The sequence below is a fragment of the Diceros bicornis genome, chromosome 3 (genome assembly GCF_020826845.1).
Source record: "Diceros bicornis minor isolate mBicDic1 chromosome 3, mDicBic1.mat.cur, whole genome shotgun sequence".
NCBI classification, from domain to species: Eukaryota; Metazoa; Chordata; class Mammalia; order Perissodactyla; family Rhinocerotidae; genus Diceros; species Diceros bicornis.
Window position 1 is genome coordinate 79280083 of NC_080742.1, and position 22397 is coordinate 79302479.

General features: G+C 45.3%; 1 long non-coding RNA gene across 2 annotated transcripts in view; it reads right to left on the bottom strand.

Annotated features, from left to right (window-relative positions):
- Positions 1-22397, bottom strand: part of LOC131397364 (uncharacterized) — a 203941-nt gene that overhangs the window by 10400 nt on the left and 171144 nt on the right. For both annotated transcript variants that reach the window (XR_009216751.1, XR_009216750.1), the window contains one exon: positions 20695-20741. This is a non-coding gene — a long non-coding RNA (uncharacterized LOC131397364). The remainder of the gene's footprint in view (positions 1-20694; positions 20742-22397) is intronic.

Consider the following 22397-nt stretch of genomic DNA (forward strand, 5'->3'; position numbering starts at 1 on the left):
GGACGCAGAAGGTGAGAGAGAGAGAGCAAGAGCGAGCTCACGTATGTATCTCTTCCCGCACACACACACAAGGTGAAAGTTAATTGAGATCAGGGACAGCAGGAGATGAGAAAAAACATGAAGTTTATGAAGAGCAGAAGAAACAGATGTTGAAGACCTAGTACATGGGAAGCACTGTGCTGGAGACACTGTGTGAACAAAACGGGCACCAGTCCTTGTGGAGTCTGCCAGCCACAGGGGGTGCTGTTATTACAACAACTAGGATGGAGAAACTCTAGGGCCATTGGAGCCCACAGGTGAGGCACCGGACTTTGGGCTCAGGATAAGCTGCCCCCAGGGCCTCCTCGTCTCCACCTCCACAGAGATATGGGCAAGAAGAAATGCACGTGGTCAGTTCCTTCTGCGTCTCCCAGAGAGGCTGGGAGTCCCGTTTCAGGATGCCTGAATGAACAGGGTACATGGGTACCCATGTGTCTGGAATGCACTTTTGGCTGGAGACGGGGAGAACAGATGAAATGACGCCTGTAAAACGCCCTTCAGCTCAACATGAGTCCCATTCCCAGACCCCAACTCCTTTAGAGGGCCAAAGGGGATGACCATGTCCCGAGATGCTGAACTGCACTCATACTGGAGGTGAAACACAGGTGTGACTTTCACTGGCACAGCTAAGACACTCCCATGTGCCTGCCAGGGTGCAGGGAAGTTAGCATGACTGACAGGGGACAGCAGGGAGGACGGGGCTCTCAAACCCTCCACCCCAGTCGTCTCACTTCACACAGGAAGGCTTTAATACGGCACCCACCCCAAGAAACGAAGAGCAAGGGCGGGCGAGGCACATTCTAATCCACTGCAGATATAAAAGCCTTTAGAAGGAAACAACACACGCTGCTTTCCATCCCATCTTTCCAGCTGACTCTGTAATTTTCTGTTAGGAAGATTTTACCCACAGCTTAAATCTGAACATTTACTAGATTTTCATTTTTAAAGTACACACAAATACAACAAAGCAAGAATTTTAAAAACTCAAAGGTAGATTTAAGCTACGCCCCCACCCCACCCCACGCCTCTGCGGTTCACTCAGGCAGAGCCCAGGCTGCGCTGGGTCGTGCAGCACGTGAGGACAGCCCCCCCTCCCCGGAACAGTGACCCCAGGAAAGGCCATCACGGCCACGTGGCACCCGAAGACAGCCAAACGCTTCTCCTTCCTGCTCTTTCTAAAATAAATTGTCTACCTTAAAAGTGAAGACAATATGGGCGATGGGGAAAAAAAACATTGTTATTTATCTCTAATATCATGCTGGAAGCTAAACACAAGATAATTTTTCCTCTGCATTGTTTCCATGGGCTGGGAGGAGGGAAAGAAATAGCTCCTATTGTTACTAGGACTAAGGAACAGTTCCTCCTATGAAAAGATCCTGTTGGAGACGCTTAACTTGATACTTATGACATATTTAGTTTACATTCTTGCGGAGGGAACACGTTTATAATAACTGTGTAATTACTAAAGGAAAGTGATAAATGACAGTTGCTTAAACGCCACCGGGAAAGAACGGTGCAGGATATGCTCCCCAGGAGGGCCCTTGGGCAGGAATCTGGTGCAAATCCCCCTCCTTTGACTGGCTTTTCCTCCTCAGATAAATGACTTCATCTCTTAATTCAGCTTGTTGTCCCTATACGAACAAAGGCCACATGGTCTTCCTAGGGGTTTGGAGAAGCGGCTGGGAGAGAGCCAGCGCGGCAGGCGCAAGGACCTGTCGTGCGTGTCGTTTTCTGGAGATGCTGTCTCTGGCTCTTGTGGACATGCAATTCAGCGCAGGTCCAGAGGAGAACCGGTCCTGACTCTGTCAGGTGGGACCAGCTGGGGTCAGTGGTTCACGCCCTGGCTCACGGGGAAATGAGTCCTTTCCTGTAGGCTTCGAAATGCCCTCAGGTCCTCGGCCAGGCAGGAAGAGGGGGAGCCAGCCACCTCTCCTGAGCCCTCCTCCTCCAGTCCATCCAGCTTCCCTACCTCCTTCTTCCTCCATTTCCCCCGTTTACTCTTACCAAGAGGTACTTGCAAGCTTCTGGAGCATCTTCTAAATATTACATTTACTCAGTGCCCGAAAGAGTACAACGTGTTCTTAGAACATTACTCAATTCTTTCTCCTGTGGGAAGAAGTCAAAGTTTGTTTTATTAAGAACTAGCGTGGCATAGTTAATTCTCATCCAGAAAAAGAAAGAGAGAGAGAGAGCGAAGGAGATATCAAGTCTCTTATTTTGGCATATAGATAGAAATGTTATTATTCATCCATCTGCCTGGGAGCTAATAAATTCACAACACTGACAAAGGAGATTTTGAAAAAGCTGCCTGTGACAAATAAATAACTGATTTGTTCCATTTTGTAAAAATGAAGTTCTCCTTTCTGACCTAAGCAATTTTCTAATCTTTCCTCAAAGGGCATTGGCCTCTCCCGACTGGGAGGCTGAGGGCACGCTGGGACCTCCTCCGAAGGCTGGGACAAGGAGCTGTGTGGTCAGAGGAAGGCGGCCTGACTGGGACTGGCCTCTCCTTCCCAATCGGTGACCTCTGGCAGACCAAAGCCCCCTCGTCCAGCCTCTCCATCTCTGAAACAAGGACGCCGTAGTTGATAGTTTTCCTTTTGCTCTAAAATAAGACGATTCTAAAATCTGACACTAAGTCTAAGGCCAGTTTCTGCTTTGGACCTCACCTAAGGGGTTTCAGTCATAAGCCCATGTGTGGAAAGTGGCCCTGCCAAGAGAGAAACATTCTGCATCATTCAAAACCATTAAGAATGTTGGCTCTGACTTCAGAAGGGCAGGATAAACAAACTCGTGCCCAGGAAAGAACTCATTTACTGGATGTCTCTGCCTTTTTAACTCATCAGTGCCTGAGTGTCCCCAAGTATCTTCTGAGGGTTCCATCGTGAACGCTGTCACATTGGTACTATTAACGTAGCTTTCTTAAAGGCTGGGCATATTTAGTTCGGTGCTGAATGCTCATTAATCTTTCTGTACGGTCTCTAGGACTGGCTTTCTTGCAACCTTTATCCAAAAGCAGGTTAGCTCTCCCACCCCACTCAAGTCAAGAAATAAAGAATAAAGCTTCCCTCTTTCTAAAATCCTCTTTCCCCAAATCGCACTCCCAAATCCAGTAAGTCTGGAGAGTCTTTTGACTGGAATGGATTCTAGAATCAGTTGACCTCTAACTTCCACGTGCGTTTCAATTCAGCCTTTACTGATCTGAAATCATAAAGGTTGTAGGAATCAGGATATGGTTATGGTTTCCAGTAGCATCTGCCTCAATTCTTCTGCTGTAGAAAAACTAGGAAACCTTTGGTCATCCATATTTTTGTGTGGTTCATTTTCTACACATATGGAAAGTAAACAGGAAAATAAAGAAGAAAACCCAACTTCAGAGTCACAGTTCACAGCATATTTGACAACTAAGTGTTGGAGTTCTGTGGACTTGCTGAAGGCATCTCGTCTGGGCCCCATGGTGGTCACAGAGCATGTGCATGTACCCAGGAAGTTAAAAAATTTCATACTCGAAAAGCAAGAGACGTGATGTCATTTTTTCCAATTTTGAAAACTCACAGCAGAGTTAACCACGTACAGCAACTGCATTCAGGCGACTGACTGATTAATTGTCACCAGACTTTTTTATGGTCTTATAGGAACTGAATAAGCTGGTAGTATTTCCTAAGAGCTATTGTTCAGTTGTGAAAATGTAGAGAGCTTTTTGTTTTATCTTTTGGAAAATCCTGATCAACTGAAATGATGACTAGGTGGTCAGACTTATACTTCTTTTGGTACTAGATAAAGGCTTATTTTGCTAGGCAATATTATGGTTAACTTGTTTTTTTTGGACTGAGGTCATCTCTATTCATTGGTGTAGTAAACAAGCCAGACTTTTTTTGTAAACCCTCCTTTCAGAAGCAACACTACATTTTTATCTTCTCTGAGAATGAAATAAAAGCATCATAATTTTTAGAAACAACATTCATCAGAGTATCTATGAATAAAAGAAAACTTAAAAAAACACCCTAGACCTCATTTGCTCATTTCCTAGAATACTGACAGCTTAGGTATCTCTCCACATCATTTTATTCCTTAAGCTCTCTTAATCCATAAGGCCAAACAGAATCTTTTTTTTTTATAATTTTATTTATTTATTTTTTTCCCCAAAAGCCCCAGTAGATACTTGTATGTCATAGCTGCACAGCCTTCTAGTTGCTGTATGTGGGACGCGGCCTCAGCATGGCCGGAAAAGCGGTGCGTCAGTGCGCGCCCGGGATCCGAACCCGGACCGCCAGCAGCGGAGCGCGCGCACTTAACTGCTAAGCCACAGGCCGGCCCCAAACAGAATCTTAAAACATCATTTTAAAATCCTCTTCATTCCACTTTTAAAGATATCTGTAAATCGATAATTTGGGTGGGTGTGTTTAAATAAAACAATCATGGCCATAACTATAATAATGAAGGAAACTCTGTGCTTCGCCAAAGACACCAGCTAGAGACAACCATTAGGATAATTTCCTTTCGGATCTTCAGTTAGCTTTATTTGGCTTTCTCATCAGCTCAGTGACACTCTGGATGCATAAAAGAATCCATTTTCCTTTGCTCTGGCTGTTGCACTGAGAGCCCTCACAGAGCCGGGATGAGGTGGAGCGTTCTCTGGTTTGCCTGAGCCGGCCTCACCAGGGCACAGTTCCCAGGGCGGTGACTCAGCTCTGGAGGCCACCTGCTGCGTGGGTGCTGCCACCTTCCGGGTCATTACCAGTCACGAGGGGAGCGGGGACAGGACAGAGCTGAATGGACCTAAAGGATCAACAGCCCCGAGCCAGGTCAAGGGCAGCGCCAGCAGGAAAGCCTTTGTTTACAAAAGACCCAGCCCTTCAAGGTGAAGCATTCAATAGCAGAGGGGCTTCATACCTGGGTCCTAAGCGCCTTGGTCACCACAGGAGCCTCAATGCCGGGATAGAAAATGAAGGCAGGGCCCACTTTCAACACCACTTTGATCAAGTCACTACTGCTTTCAAAAATAATAAATGACGCCCACTGCCGGTAAGACATCCGTTTGCCTTTGAGGTCTTTCCACCACCTAAGTCCAGCCCACCTTCAGGGCATTCTCTCTCCTTCCTTTAGATAAACCCTCTGCTCCAACTAACACAAGCTGCCCCATCCCGGGCTCTGCAGGGCTCCCTCCGTCCACGCTGTTTGGAGAGAACGGTGGAGTTGCTAGCCGTCACAGACACCGAGCTCCGCCACCCGGGATTCTTTTTATTCTTTGCCCATCTTTAATGTACGAAACCTTTAACGCTCAGCTCAGGATTTCCCACCTGCGCTGTGGAGGCTCCTGGACCACTTGGGCACGTCACCCTCTTCTGCACGCACAGCCCCTCTGTCTTAACAACGTGAAGTCAACTAAAGTGCACTGAGTCCCACAACGTGTTCAGCTGTTTCAATCAACGACAAACACTGAAGGGACATGTCCTCCATGTCTGATATTGCGTCAGGTGCTGGAGTACAGAAGAGCCCGACATCGTCCCTGGGGCAGGAGGCTCACACCCTCAGAGGACAGCACCCACGAGCACCGCCCCACAGTGCACACATGTAAGGAGCCGTGTCTGACAGGGAGTGGTGGCTCTGCCCGCAGTCAGAGAAGGCTTTACTGAGGACTCCAGGCTGAATTCTAAAGGCAGAGGAGGGTTTTAAAGGAAGAATAGGTTACACGAGGAAGGGCGATGGGGAGGAGAGACTGTATCAGGGAATGCGTGTGCTCAATATACAACACAGGGCCTTCTCTTCAGCACCTTTGCAGCTTGGGGTTCAAGGGTGGGGGCACAGGAGGCTGCAGAGGTGGACCAGGGCCTCATCGTGAAAGACATTGCATGATGGGCTGAGTACCCACGACGTGTGGAGTGTGATGACAGTTACGTCCTGTGTGGGAGAGGGAGGCAGACTGCAGGGTCCCCCGGAATTGGGACTTGCCCATCCATTACAGGGTTTTATAGGGCAGAGGGACTTTCACACACACATCTTGTTTCACCACCAACACGTTCTTGAGCCACTTATTTGGCAACTAATCACACGCTGCCTCGTGACATGTTCCTTTCTGCCATCTTGCTCCTTCAGCCGCCTGCATTTTCCCGTCTTCTCCTCAGCTGACTGTCAGCTCCTTGCAGGCACAGAACACCACCTGCTTCCCTGATGGTTCCATAGGGACCAGCATGGCGCCTTATACCCACAGACGTTCAATAACACACGTCAACTGAAATTTTAAGACGTGCTTTTCCACACTGCCTGTCAAATAAGTAATGGAACTCATCAGCAAACGCTTCTTGATTTCTAGAATATGGATAGCACTTAGGGCACACACAAGTGGTGTGAAATATAGGTGGGTTGGGGTCATGCTGTGGAGGTCCTGGATTGCCCGGCTAAAGACTGTGTGGCTCTGGCCTCTTCTACAGAAGGTTAATCTGGCAGTGGGACGGGCTGAATGGAGACAGGGAACAGCACACAGGCCAGGTGAGTAAGCGCTGCTTATCGAGGGGACGGAGTTTCCCAGCATCTGCCCTGACGCGGGGCATTTACTGGGTGCCCCTGGAGCTTAACTTGGCTCCTTCCTGAGCTCCGTCATACCTGGGAGGAACACTTGGTGATTTGGATCTTTGCTGCTTTTATTCTTCCTCCCGTATTCCTTCTAATAATTAGTGAGCAACAGTTCTATGCCAGACACTGTGATACAGAGATAAAGTCTCTACTCTCAAATAGCTTCTGTCTTGTGGGAGAGGAAGAAAAGCACCTGGTCATAACGTGGTGCGTCAAGTTCCCTCATATTTCCTCCCTACTCCCTCTCTTGTTAAATTATATTATTATATTATCTAATATAACGCAGAGGGTTTCCTGGAGGAGGTGATACTTGAGATGAATCTTAAGAAGGAGCAGGTGTTGGCAGGTAAACAGGCGAGGAAGAGAGAAGGGCACGTGCAGAGATGCAGTCCTGGGCAGAGGAGCTGCTCTTGCAGTCTTCTGAGAGATGCGCTGGAACGTGGACAATGCGGAGCCACTGAAGGGCTTTAACTCAGGGAAAGACAATCAGATCCACATTTCGCAAAGATCAGCCTGGAGGCTGAGCAGAAGAGCTTATTGGAAGGTAGTGACTCTGGAGTCAAAAGGGGGCAAAAGTACAGATTAGACAGATGCCAAAGCAGAGTGGTTAAGCCCTGGAAATGGAACGATATGTGTAGTGAGAGCGTGACTGAGAAAAGTCATTGTAGAAGTCCTTTAAAATTAATAGATTTCACAGAGAGGATCCAGCAACAGGTGACACACACACTGCCAGGTGCTGGCCACAAGGGGGCAGCCTCACACGGCCGCTCCAGCAGCCAGCCCCCCTGGGGTGCAGCGAGAGCACTTCCAGGTTTCTGGAACGCTTGCTTCTGACCACCAGAAGTGGCTGGCCTTTTCCAGGCTTTTTGGACTAACAATTTTGAGTGATAAGGAATAGTTACCATTCTCGCAGTTTAGTTCATTGTAAAGTCGATTTAAGACATTATAGCCATTCAGGGGCGTTCCCTTAAAATTTCAGGTTTGTGACTTGCTAGACAATCAACACAACTTTACCTGCCCTCACCTTGGCTTTCTGTTTCCAGATTGCTCACCTGCTAGCCCCCCTCAGCTTCGTAGATGCCCCTTACCAGTCCCCAGGTCTCTAGCAGGGAGCCCCCACTCTCCCGGCCAGAGGCAGCCTTTAAAGATGTAATTCTTAGTGGAAGATTGGATGGAACCACTCAAACCTCAGAGAACGGGGTTCTCCACCATGTAGGGCCAAACCACTAAGTAAATTCTGCAAAGGAGCTACAAGCTCTCTGAGCTTGCCCCCAAACATACCTTTCTCCCACTGAAAACCTCTGCAGAAGCCATGAGATATCAACTGATTTGGAGGAACAGCATGAAAATCAGAGTTCTTATCTCTCACTGGGCTATTTCAAGGGTAGTCAGCTGAGCCCTCAGAGAAGTGTGCTGAGAGGTTGAAACAACGTAGGCTGCGAACAGAGAGTTTCAATGAAAGAGTTTCCATCAAGGAGAACTGGCTAGTAAAGAGCCTGGTAACCCATGACTGAGTCTGAAAATGACCCTTGAAAGTGCGAGAAAAGTGACAAATGCTGCCTGTGGACCTCGGCAAGCCTGTGGGGGCACCGCTCCCAGGTCAGCTACACTGCCTACCTGAGGCTCCTTGTCTCCACTGTGCAGGTCGTTTGAGAGACGCTGGGGCACATGTTCTAAGCGGGGCTGAGCGCAGCCGCTCTTTCTGGTGAGGCGAGGACTGCTGTGTAAGCATCAGGGGAAGGAGGCAGGCACCGTGAGGAGGTGCCGACTCGATCCCGTAGAAGGGCATCGAGAGCCTATCCCGCCCCTATGGCTTCCTTGGTCTGGCCACTCGCTCTGACTGGCTCTCTTGTGAACATGTTGGTCACTGACTATTTGCCACTCAGAGGAAAGCAGCCTGAGGAGGCAGGAGACAGGGTCCAGCCTCTCACCTGGAATGCAGCGTCTGTGATCCATCCTAGGAAAGGCAAATCATCTTGTAGGCACTTCACATGCATTAACCCATTCAGGCCTCACAACAGCCCTATGAGGTAGGTACTCTTACCATTCCCATTTTACAGACGAGGAAACTGAGGGACAAGGACATGGAATGGCTGTAGTGGCGGAGGAGGGAGTTGGAGGGAAGAGACAAGAACCTGGCCTCCGAATGCCACCCCAGGGCTTCTCCCCCACACCGTGTGGTTTCTCCTATGCTCTTCTTGGCACGCTTGCTTGGATGGCCAGGAGAGACAGGTTGGCCTTCAGTTGAAACAATGGCCAGCCAAGCAGAAGTTTACCAAATCGGGGTAAAAAGCCTTGTACGGAAACTGACTGACACTTTTTCTTATCACGTACCAAAGCCCTTCAGTCTGCAAAAGTGGTTCTAGAGACAGCCCGTACACCCCGACAGGATCCCTTCCCTTCAAAACTTCTCTGAACTTGTTCTCCATTTATAACCTCGCTGAAGTTCTCAGTTGATTTAACATCGCTTGTGGTTTAAATTGGCGCACCCAAAATTGTAAGAACCTAATTGTAGAGCCAACATCAGAACCTCGGCGCGTGCTTGAATCACCTCAACACAGGAAAAGGGAAAAAGAGTCAACTATGTCCTCAAGCCCCGATTACCAGGGAGAGCCGCACTGAGGGAAGGGACTGGTCCCTGGGCCACAGTGGGCCACAGGAGGCCCCTGGGAGGCCCTCCGCACAAACGTCACACATTCGGGCTGAACTGTGTGGGCTTCAAAGCTACTCCATCAAATCGGCAACTCCCCAGTCGTCTCGAATGTTCTCAAGTATAATATAGAAGCAAATGTTCTACACGCTGAATTCGAGCAAATGCACTTACCACTGAATCTCCCCACTGGAACTGTTGGGTGGGGAGAAACCAATGTTTCCAGGCAGCCCTGACATGCTAAAAATACCTCTCACTTCTCCTTTTATCTGTCTGGTCACTGTCCCAGACACAAGCTCAGCACCGCCTGGTCCACAGAACCTGTTACGTCGCTGTCTACCTCCGCTTCGTGACTGGATAGAGAGGAGATTCTCGGTTTTGCTTCCTCACAGACCTGAGTACAAGGTTAGACCAGGATATAACAACGTTCCATTCAGAAACAACTGTCGAAGGTAACTGTCTCAGACTAACATCTCAGGAAAACTTGGAAAGAAGAATCCTTTAAAAAAAATTGCTTACTTTATAGACAGGCGATAACTCACTCAGGATCCAGTTAAATGTTGGCACAGAAATTCCTAACGATACTCAAGCAAGTAAGATCTTCTGAAGGGAAGCTTCTGCGTAATAAGCCTCTGGACGAGCTGCCCTGACCTCTCCCTGCAGCTTCAAAGATATGCTCCTCTATTGCGTAACACACAGCCTGGAAAGAATCGGCCTTTCCTGCCAGCAGCTTCTCTGCATCCACCTGTCCCTACAGGTAGTAAAAGATTAGAAGGATCAGAACCCCAGTGTTGACACAACACTTTTTAGCGCTCTCTTCCTTCTAGCCCCCACCCCAACCCCCAGTTCAAAGTTCGTTTCTTCTAAAATGAAGGGAGAGGTGGTTCAAAGAGCGCACAGAGAGTGAGGGAGGGAGATGTACTTGCTACCGGGCCGCCCGAATGTCGGGGCAGCACGGAGTCCTCGGCACACAGGACGCCAGAGCAGGAGAGGGGGTGATGGGCTCTCGAGGCCAGCACTGGCCTGAGGCCGCCTTGCCGCTCACTTAGCATCCCCAAACTCGAGGAGGTTCCACGTCAGGAAGAGAGCCTGAGGACAGCCCCTGAGGACACAGTTCCACTCAATCCAGTGGACAAACTTCCCCAGAACTTCCGGGAGCCAACAACGCCGGTTTCACTTTTCAGAATTAACCAAGATTTCTGTTTTGAATCCTATCCCCTTGCTGCATTCACCACCTGGTCTTCAGCTCGCAAGCCTTGCAAGTGAGACCCACAGTGGAACAAGCCAGATCATCTGTTTTAAAACCAGTTCCGATTAAAGTCACTGCAGAGAGTCCCTTGGGCAGATTTTCATGCCTTTCGGCACCTGAGATGACTCCTGGCTTCAAGTTCACTAACATTCGCTTTCACCATATATCCTTGTTTATTCTCCTCAACAAGGGACGTTAACAGAAAGAGACAAGGGCTCCCCTAAGAGCCTGGGGTGCCCTGGGCTGGGGACACTACAGGGATTATCAAGAGCTTCCGTGAGACTCCCAAGATGGAAGCCTTCCAGAGCAGGGACGGACCACACTGAAGGGGCTGCACCTCTTGCCTCTCTCCCCCTCGTCCGGGGCCACACCTGTCTTCTTCTGGGTCCTCAAAGGCCACTCTCATTCTCCCTTCAGAGCCTTTTCAACATGCTGTTCTCTACGTGTGGAACCCTCACCCCAACTCCTCCGCTGGCACATCCCTCTCAACCTGTGGCTCTCACCTTACACATCACCTCTCAGAGAACCACCTGAAAGGAAGGCCCCGTTCGTCTTCGAGCACTTTGCCCTTATGGCACGTAACCTGAGTTTTACTGGACTGCTTCTCTGTGCATTTACTCAGGCTCCATGATGACAGAGATCATGCTTGTTTTCTTCATCACTACCATCATCATCTCAGGCCCAGGCTAACCAGGGCCTGGCACACAGTAGGTGCTCAAAAAATCTTGTTGAATGAATGAATGAACAATGACATTAGCCTACCTTGACCTCCCTGAGTTGCTCTGATCTCCGAATGTCCTGTAGAAGGTACCTCTAACTGCATCTCCATCTCTTTCTGACCTTGCTCCCCACACCCAATGAAAACACAATAAATGCTGGTCTATCTTCTTACCGCAAATAACCAGGTATAAAAGGAGAAGTTCATAACTGACACCCCAAACCATTGCTGAAGGGATTCATGAACTTGGTCTAATGTTCTACTGTGGTAACAAAATTAATTTATCTACAACATTGCCAGGAGTACCTAAAACAGAGCAGGGCTGAGTATTAAATTCTGAATCTTCAAAGTTTAGGAAATGCTGCCCAAAATTTCTCTCTCCTCCTCCTCTGATTATGCTGGATTCCTTGGGCTACCTGCTTGTGGAAACAGCATAGGCCCTGCCCTCCAGGTAGGTCGGTCATTTTAGCTCTGTGTGTCCAAAGATGCTGCCAACCCCCTTGCTTCCAGCCTGCTCCCCTGCAGGCCTGTGGAGCACACTCCAGTCTGTTATTAAGATCTGTTCAACTGTTTAATTACACAGCCCATCCCAGCCAGCAACCTCTCTACAGCCTCTTCCATGCCAACCAGACCAGCCCTCCACTCACAGCCTCTTGCTCACTTTCTCAGTGCCCGGGCACATACACCTCCCACCTGGCTCATTTCTCACTCCCTCACACACCATGATCCTACTTATTCAACCTGCTCAAGGACTTTACCTGAACCTCCACAGTTCTCCACTTTTCCAAAAGCTCTACCCCCAAGAAGAGAAAGGCGGCAGCCAGCCTGCGCTGAATACAAAAGATTCACTGTCAGCACCTTGAAACTTGGACAGGACCCATCACACGTCAGTGTAAAGCTTTCACTGGAAACCTGTGGGGAGGAGGAGGATGCTAAGGAGGAAAGGGAGAGAAATGCAAATCTGCCGATTCTCCCTCGGATCTACTTGGTTAGGACAAGAATGACGGACTGCTTTTGTTACAGACTCTAATACCTGTCTCTACAGACTGGCCTGGGAATGGTCACATGGCATGTTAGAGCACAGATCTGGGGTCAGGAGACCTAAGCTCAAATCCCGGCTTTACCACTTACTAACCATGTACACGTACTGGGGCAAGCTGGTGTTTCCACGCTGGTACAATGGGATCAAGAAGTCCATTTCCCAGAGTTGCTGTGACGTGATGTATACGAAAGTAACTTATAACTGTAAATACTAGACATTTAATATATTTCCCTTGTCACCAAGTGTGTCATTTCTATCCTCACTCATTCAAACATTTGTTGAGTGTCTGCCATGTGTCAGGCACTGTCTTGTGTGTCATAGCGTTTATCCAAAAGTAAATACCACCAATCCTGGCTCTTACGGGGCTAATGTGCAACAGGGAAGACAGACAAGAAATAGGAAATTAGAACCTAGTATGATGCGTTCACAAAGGTGTAAGCCGAGGGTGCTGTGGAAGCACAGAGGGTGCATGACCTGGTCCTGAGCAATCAAGGAAGGCTGCCTGGAGGGGGTTTCATCTGAAGGGAACAGTAGTGGTTGGCTAGGAAGAGAGGGAGCAAAAGAGCTTCCACGCAGAGGGCAAGCACGACCAGCTACATCTCATTGGACCAGAGACTATCGAATAGGGGCAAGAATACCAAGAGATGAGACAGAGCACGAAGAGACTTTGTGCCATATCAGTGGAAAACGAGCTTTCCCTGACTGAGGCATTATGTAGTCAACCAAGCAACAACAATATCACAAGACAACAGACTTCTGGGTCTTGACAGTGCAGTTAGATCATGGGCCCGAAGTTACCGGAAGGCACGGCATTAATGAGCTTCTACTCCCTTCCAAAAATAAAAGAAAGGGGATTCCATCATGGGCCATGCCAAGCTGTTTTTTAAGTAGTTGGGACAGTTGCTTTGTTAATTACCTTTTTCGGACATTCTCTCTTACAACCACCAGCATGTTCGCTGGAGGCATGAGGGCAGGCTGTGGTAATATGTGCCATTAAGAACAAGCTGTAACCACGTGATCCAGAACAAGGTATGGCACGAAAATGCCCAGCCGTGGGGGATGCATCCGTCCTTCCCTATACGTTAAAACCACTATAAAAGATAATTAACTACATGAAATTGAGTGGCCCCGAAGGATAAAAATACCTCCAAAATAGGAGTCATTTGTGCAAACCAAAGAGGATGCAAATTAAAAGCTTGGGCTTAGGAGCCAGACTGCTATGATTCGAATCCTGGCTCCTCCTCTCGTTAGCTCTGTAATCTTGGGGGAAATGATTTAATTTCTCCACGTCTTAGTTTTCTATCTGTAAAATGGGTATAATAATAGTACCTGCCACTTAGGATTGTTTATTACAACAGATAACCAAGTAAAGTACTCAGCACGCTGCCTGGCGCACAGCGCTCAGCTAAGAGCGTGAGCTCCTGCTGTTCTTGTTCCCATCGTTACTAATCGCTTGCACCTTGGCAATCAGGTCGCCTCTCACCTGAGTTTACGTGAATGAAAAATTAGAGACGTGAACACAGAAATGAATGACTTCTGTTCACCCTGACCCCAGAACTCTGAGGCCAGAGGAAACACAACTGCGGTGACCTCGGGTCCTGGGTTAGTCATGATAGGTACGCACAAGGTCACAGCTGACACTTTATGTTCACGGGGCTGATGATCCAGAGTTCCATACCCGAGGGCTCTCAGTTAAGTAAGTACATTAAAAACATCCCTGATCCCTCTGAAACACTGCTTCTGTGCTCTCTTTTGTTTTCATCCTTGAGAGTAACACCATAGTATATTTCATTAGCACTTTCTCTTCAAGACATCTATCTTAAAAGTTAATGATGTACCTCAAATATCTCTTCTTTTCCTTACTAACCTGTTATCTAATCCCATTTCCTGTGAATACATCCAAACTTTATGCTTTCATTTAAACTCACTTTAAAGCTATTCATATTTTTGGCATGTTAACACCTTTGGAGATACCAGGTTCCATCCAGGTGTGACTCAGCTTATGTAGCAGCTCGCTTGATGACACCTTCCTCAGGATTCCCAGTGCTAACATTATGGGATCTGGTAAATAACTTCATACTCACTCCACAGCGTTTATGATCTCACAGTCTTATTTCCTGCAGATCTAGTCTGGAAGCTAAATTTTAAAACTAGCTGTGGATTTAGAGGATGATTCATAAACCCTCTGCACACCATGGTGATGACTGGTGGCAAGAGTAGATTCTTACATCAGTCTTCTTTACATTTGAACAGTAAGGAAAATAACAGGTTACAGTAGTGCAGTGTGACTACCCTCCCTTGCTCTTGGCTAATTAATGAAAGCCAAGTGAACTCAAAACTTTAGTATCTGTGCATCTGTAAAGTGAAAGGCAGCACTAGGCTGGGAGAGGTTAACACGGTGGGGCATCTCTGGGTCAGCTTCCCAGTGGCCTGACGGTGTGGGAGAGGTGGACAGTGGAGTAAGGGTAGGGGAGCAGCGTTCTCAAAGGCAGGCTAACAGGAAACAGCACAGCAGCTTTGGGAAGCAACAAGCTGACTCTTGCTGGAACATAAAAGTGAGAGAGGACAGTGGCAGGAGTTTTTCTTTCTTGAAAATCATTCACTCAAATATAGGGTGCCTCTTCTGAATATTGATGTTATCAGAATATCAATTTACATTATGTTAAATTTTTTCAGTATCGCTATCCTTGAGTTTCAAAGCATTTGTTGGCTAGGCTTCTAAATAATACAACAGCATCGTTCACTAAGGGCTTAGAATTTAGAACAAAGGTGACACCAGACCACAGAGTGAGTCTCCCGGAGGTCGAGGCGGGAATATGCTCAGTAAGTAGCTGGTCAGCTAATAAGCTTCCTGTGAGTAACGCTGTCTCCCCTGAATGATCTCAGAAATGCTCTCTCATTCCTTTCACAGTAGCTAATGGTTTTAAAATTCTAGCCCTAGATCCAGAGTCTGGGGAACTTCATCAGTGGTCATAACACCCTGGAAAGTATTATTCAGACAAGCTGAAAAAGAACTGTCTTCCCAAATTTGAGAGAGGGGTGGATACTGACCTACATTCAGTGTTCTAGATTAAAATCACAGATTTGGGATAAAGAAAAACATCTTCTACATAATCTAATAAAATCAACTTATTTTACAGACAGGAAATTGAGGCTCGGACGGGAAATAACAGTACAAAAATGAAATCACGGTTAATTTCTAGTGGTGACCAGAAGTGGTCTTTTAACGCAGGTTGTGCCTTTTTCCATTCGGCGAGTTGCATGCTGCACTACGAGGCAGATGCAGAGGTCAGTTTACGTTAAGACACAGTTGCAGACTCATCTCTAAGCTGGGATGCTAAAACTCATAGCAATTTAGGGAGCTCATCATTTAGGCTGCAAAGCGGTAATTAAGCTCCTTGACCTAAGATTTATTCAACCTGGTCACTCACTGTGACCGGGGACACTCAACGCCAGACATCAGGAGGGCCGGTCTGGGGTGACAGGCTGCTCTGGGCAAAGCAGCCTTTATGCTAAGAGCTCCCGTGGCAGAATGTGATGGTGGCCACTTGGGAAAGTGGCCTGACTCTGGCAAAAGTCTTCTTTCAAAGCCCACTGTGGCCCAGGCAGCCCCCTCACCAGCTCTGACAAGGCTCACCCACCACAGACTTCTACAAGCATCTCCATTGCTTCCTGTCTGTGGCCTATAGTTCTATCCCTTTCTTAAATGTACTCTTCAGTTCCAGCCAAAAGGGCAAAAAGCAACTGTACCGTATTGGAAGACAGAGCCCTTAATAGGGACTTAGGTTTGAAAAACAAATTCATGGTATGTGAATAACAATCATAACCCTTAAAAAGCAATATTTATAAAATTAAATGACCAAAACATATTTTGGAAAGCAGTTTCTCTTGGTATTTATTATGATGTTCACTATTTTACGGTACTAATATAAATTGCTAAAAGTTTCCTGGAAATCAAAACTACAAATTAGAGAAAAAACAGAATGAGAGAAAATGTCTCTGACATTCCACTTTTGAATTCAAATAATGATTCAGGAGGTTTAAAAATTATCACATGAACAGATAGATGATTAAGCCAAAAGTCGTAAAACGTAATTGTAGAATCTAGCTGGTGTACATGGGGGGTTCGCTGTACAGTTCTTTCAACTTTGCTATTTGCTTGAGATTTTTCACAACAAAATGTGGGGAAAAGGCATTATCATAACCTCCACTCAAGTACTAATATCCCCAGAATTCATGGACTCCTACAGCTAGATCTAAGAGTAAAAGGTCTTGAAATATAAAATAAAGCAAACACCAAAAATTAACTGGGGGAAGAGAAATGACTCAATACACAATGTTGGGGCATTTACTGTGTGGGGAAAAAAAAATCCATTTGGATTTTTTTCTCACACCTTCTAATTTGGTGAGTTTAATATAAAAAAAAGAAATTATTTTTTAAAAAATTAGAAGAATATTTTCTAATTTCTGGGTGGGAAGGAATTCCTCAGCCCAAGGTATAAGAAGTCACAAATGAAAAAAAAATAGACAAAAATCATTTATTCAACTAAAAAAAATGTAAAGTTTCTGTATCTCAAAAAAATCATAAGCAAAATTAAAAATCAAAGATGAGAAAAATATTTGCCCAAAGATGAGAAAAATATTTGCCCAAATATCACACACACATACACAGAGACCTCAAATAGATTACAGAAACAGTTACAACTCAATAGAAAAGTTGATGGGGGACACGAACAGAACATTTACAAAAGGAAATAATGGACTAATAAACACATGAAAAAGTTAAACTTCACTGGTAGTAATTACAAAATGCCACACGCCTGGCACAGAGTGGGTATTCATTAAATAGCTGCTGAATAAACGAACCAAAAATAATGTAACGTTTTTGTCTCAAGATTGTTTTAAAAAGATAATACTCAGTACGGATGAAGATATGGTGAGAGAGGCATTTCATACACTGCTAGAATGTGTATAACTTGGTTCAAGTTTTGTCTGGTACCAAGGATGTTTAAAAAGTTCGGACCCTTTGACTTAAATTCACTGCCAGAAATCTATCCTCAGGAAATCATTAAAAATATGTCCAAGATTTATATTTAAAAGGATAATTATTGTAACGTAAAAGTGGCTTTTAAAAAACTGAAGCAAACTAAACAGTCTGAAATTCAAGAATATAATGCACCCTTAAAAATATTTTTAAAGCACTTGTAAGCACATGGAGAAAATGCTCATTTAAAAAGTGGGATATAAAAGTGCTTACACAGAATGATGCTTATTCTGCAAACTGTGTGTGTGTGTGTGTGTGTGTGTGTGTACAAGTATTGGAAGGAAATACACACAAACATTAACAGAGCATTGGGGGATGGGATCAGAGATAATTTTTATTTCTTCTTTATACTATTCTATGTTTTAAAAGAAGTTTTATTACAAATTAATTAGAAAAAAATTTAAAATGCCATATTAAAAATTTGGAAGAGTGATCCACTGCTTTAGAAACTGGTCTTCACACAGGTAAAGACCACCAATAAGGTTATGACTTTGAATTGTTGTTCCTCATTGAATCTCGAGGCCCACATCCATATACGCCGCCCCCACTCTCTCTCTCTCTCCGCCTGCTCCGTGTGCACTCCCACACGTCCAAACGCCGCCTCATCTTCCCCTCAGACCTGTTTTTCCTCTCTGATTTCATTCTGTGGTGAATGAGACCGCGTAATAACCTAAGCCTCCATCCTTACTTCACCTTTTCCCTCGTCTCGACCTCACTGATCTCCCTTGAATCCACTGCCATCGGTGCCCTCATCATCTCTCCCCTGGATGACAAGAGCAGCTTTCTTTCTACCCCATCTCCCTGCTTTGCCTGACCTGTCCACTCCCCCTGCCCCCCATTCATGCTCCACACTGCCACGTGATCTTTCTAAAGGGCACATCCGGCCACATTACTCTGCTAGACAGAAATCTTCACGCAAGCATGGCCTGGAGCCTTAGACCTCTCTCATCGATGACTCCTCCCGCTTCATCTTCTCTCTTCATTCCTTCCCCCAACTCCGCTGCCACACCTCACAGCTCTGAGCTTCTGCGTATACTGTTCCTTCTGCCTGAACCCCTCACCACGATTTTGCCCCCCCTTGTCTAGCTAACTCCTTGAAGGCTGTCCTTTAAGAGTCAATTCAGACGTCACCTCTGTCAAGAAGCCTCATGGATGGCAGCCAGGTGTTACAAGGTCCCACAGTATGCTGTTTTTACGTGACCACAGCACTCATCATACATTGTGAATTTGTTTTTGTACCTTTCCCTCCTCTACCAGATTGTGAGCACCTAGCAAAACAGGCCCTCAGTGTTTACTGAATGAATTAATAAAAGTTTCCACTGTCTAAAACGGAGTTACCTATTCTCATCTTGAAGAGATCTCAACCAAAGATTTCGTAACTTCCCTCAGCTAGCCACTCATCTATGTTATCATCTTGACAATCGAGATACTCTTTCTTATCTATTCATCAGCCAACAGATTTATTTATTATATACTTTATGCCCTGACATATCTCTTTGGTTTTGACTCTATTGCTCCTGCCAAGTCTATCATGGAAGTATTACTAAAGTCCCTACACAGGACTGTCACTGAAAGCACTACAATTTACTGAAAGCAGGCAGTGTGTTAGGCCCCAGGGATATAAAGATAAATCAGACTGTTACTACTCAAAGACCATTAGCAACAAGTCCTTTAGCCTTTTCCGACTAAAACCCTCAGTTACTTTATCTTTTGCTAGAAGGGTATATAACTTCTATTGCTTGTATATCAGCTCTTCACAATTCCCCCCAAATTTTTTCAGATGTGACTCAAATTGGATACAATAAGGAGTCTGACTAACACAAGTCTTATTTTCTTACCCTTTTTATATCATATTCCTTTTAATATACCCAAGAATCATGTCTATTTTTCCCACAACAGCCTTACAGTACTGACTTAAATTTAGTTGATAGGCAAATGGTGTCTTTTTGTACTCAAACTACCTTATATCTATCCCCACCAAATTTCTTCTGCTCATGTAGGATCATTTTTCCAGTTTGTAACAACTGTTATAAATTATATCTCTGGAGTTCAGATGATTTGCAATCCTACCTAATTTGGTAACATACACAATGGAAAAGAAAAAAGAAAGAAAAGAGATTTCATTATGTATGGGCAAGACTCTCTCCAATTGTTTAGCATTGAATCTTTAAGTCTCTACTGGAATTCACAGTGTACTTTACAAATACACGTGGCCGAATGTGTAGGGATGCCGGGGTATCTGTTCGGAGGTTCTGGTTATATTAACCACTCTCTTGGTTATATTAACCATTCTCTTTATTTATTTCATATTAGTCACGTACTTTCTCCACCCTTCCTCCTTCTCCCAGGCCTTGCACCTTCACCTAGCAACCACAGAGAATGACTTCTTTTTGACTTGGGATGTCTCCTCTTTTAAATCATAGAGTTTACCAGGAGGCTAAAGAACGGCAGAACCACGGTAGGGTCTCACTCTAGGCTGGCGTCCTGAACCTGGTGGCCCCGGATGGGCTTCACTGGGGCAAATGCCCTGAAAATGCAGGCAAATGTTTGTGTACGAGTGTGGTAAGAGGACTGATGGCTTTCATCAGAATCTCAAGGGGGCCCAACACCCTGAAAAGGTTAAGAACTCCAACTCTAAGACATTCAGACATAAAGCAGTAAACTGAATAAACAGCACCAACATGACTGATTCAACTTTCTACTCAGCCATATCCAGAGAGCATGAGAAATTCTATCATAATTATACAGTAAGCATCTTTTGCATTAATGAAGAACACAACTTGAGGGTGTGCTTTGGGGGAGCCAGCACCTATGAAATTATACAGAGGCAATAATCTAACACTTAAATATCAGTCACTTCAAACATCTCAGTTTCTACTTTTATCCAAGTTCAATATACTTTCTTTGTCCTCTTTTGATACCTTTAGCTTACTGGTTTAAAACCAAAACATCATGAATCAAAAGATTCCCTGCACATAAATATTATGTTACCAGTCCAAAACATATGCTTTTCATTAACTATTAGTATTTATATTACCTTTGCTAGAATATACTGTTATTTTCCATATTTGTGTTTTAAATAACATTACAAAAAATCACTTAATATAAACATGTCAACATCAAAACTGCCTTCATGTCAATATGCTACAAAAATCTATCAAAATATATCTTAACTCTTAACTTTCATTGTTGTCTACAGGTCACGTTATCTGTTGTAATTATCACCACACCCAGAGTGTTTTCTACAGGTAAATATGAAATGCAGTATAAGTGTGTCCAGAAAAAATGCTCTTTAAAGCTTTTCCTTTGACGAAATGCCATTGAGAAATTCACAAACAAGAACTTGTGAAAATCAGAAATCGCTGTCGTCCATACTCACCACAGAGCAGTCACACAGAGGATCCCCAAGCACAGGCTGGACTTGTCCTGGAAGCAAGGGATTGAATTCCATTAGAACAGGCAAGTAGAAACAGCAAGTGGCCGCACCACCTTTCTCCAGCTCATCTTATTTGCAGACACACAGATTTTGGAATCCTCCAGGACTAACAATGAAAACCACACTAGGTTGTTTTCCCAATTCCTATGAAATGAGTCAGTAGGTCAAACAACTTATCCACTCTGGAGAGAGAACAATTCCTTAAATTGCACTCACTATTTCCAGTAACCGTATTCCCTCTCTTTGCCCCCTGGATGAAAGTGCTACCCATAAACTAAGGAGAGCCCACTGGGTCCGAACGAGACACATCGCAAGTACTGCCAGAAGGTTAGTCTTCTTCATGGGATAGTTTCCCTTTGTGAATATTTAGGAGGAAAAAAATCCAGGTAGGAGTAACATGTGAGTGAAGTTTCTTCATTTAAAAAGAGTTAGCATAACTTTTTCTCTGTGGAAACCGTGTAGTCATTTATTTGTTTCACACAAGAGGATAAAGTGACACTTAAGAAAAATATAGAAGAGCAGTAACTCTACGTCTAAATGCCCCCCACAAACTGCTTCCTTCTGTAAACCATCCTTTCCTCCTCAAAAGGACAAGCATATTCGAAAGAGTCCATGATCACTCAATCCACATTCTGAAAAACCCTTCACAGGCTTCTCTGAGTCCTGCAGTCCCATCCATTAAATCATAAAAAGCAGAAGTATTTAAGAGCTTGCCAGTAGTCCTCTGAATCCACGACTCAAGACGATAAACACTGGTTTAGCAATAATCTTCGGAATCTACCACTACTCACCGCGTAGAACATTGCTCGGAGTTAGCGACCGTCTGCAGAGGAAATCACCGCGACCGGCAGTGAGTCCACAGTTCCAAGAACCCACACATTCAAGCAAATACGTGGACACGTATCTCTAAATATAGGTACCGAGATCTTCTGGGACAGTCCTTCAGTAGGAGACTGGAAATACTTTTGCTTTCTGTATCGAGAGTACTTTCTTTCTCTTTAAAGAGGAGGTTTCGTTTTGATCTTGAGAAACTGTCTCTGATAAAACCACCAACTGAAAACCTGCCATTATAAACGAGGGGTTTCACAACGTTCATTCCAAAAAACTGTGGCTATTCATTTCTGGAAATGATTCACTGCAAAAGAATCGTTGTTGGCGGTGGAGGGAGCATTAATTTTTAGAAGGCAGCCTGCCCTCTGAGGAGGGAGCAGAAACCTCAGCCATGGCAGCCACGTGCCTCGCTGACCCCTATTACGGCGCCCTGAATCACCATCCCTCAAGATGACACGCGATGACCAATTTCCTCTTAGAACTCTCCCTCAGTATACAAAAACCCTTTGGTCTGTACACCCCGGATTTAATCCTCTGCCTGGGTGGAAATATTCAAATAAATCTGGGAGGGCTGCAGCCGCATTCTCCACCTGTCAACGCTCCGTGGCTGGCGAGTAACCAGCATATGGATACTCACTTCCTGTGAGTATTTCTAAAAGAGCTTATGATATTTCCTTTGGGGAAAAAAAAGTGGGGAGGCAAACAGCACAGAGAGGAGAAAGAACTGCAACAAGCAAGGCGTAAAGCATGCAACGTGATCACTGTTTACCAGCCACGCCTAATTTTAATTTGGTTTCTCAACCCCTGTGTAATTA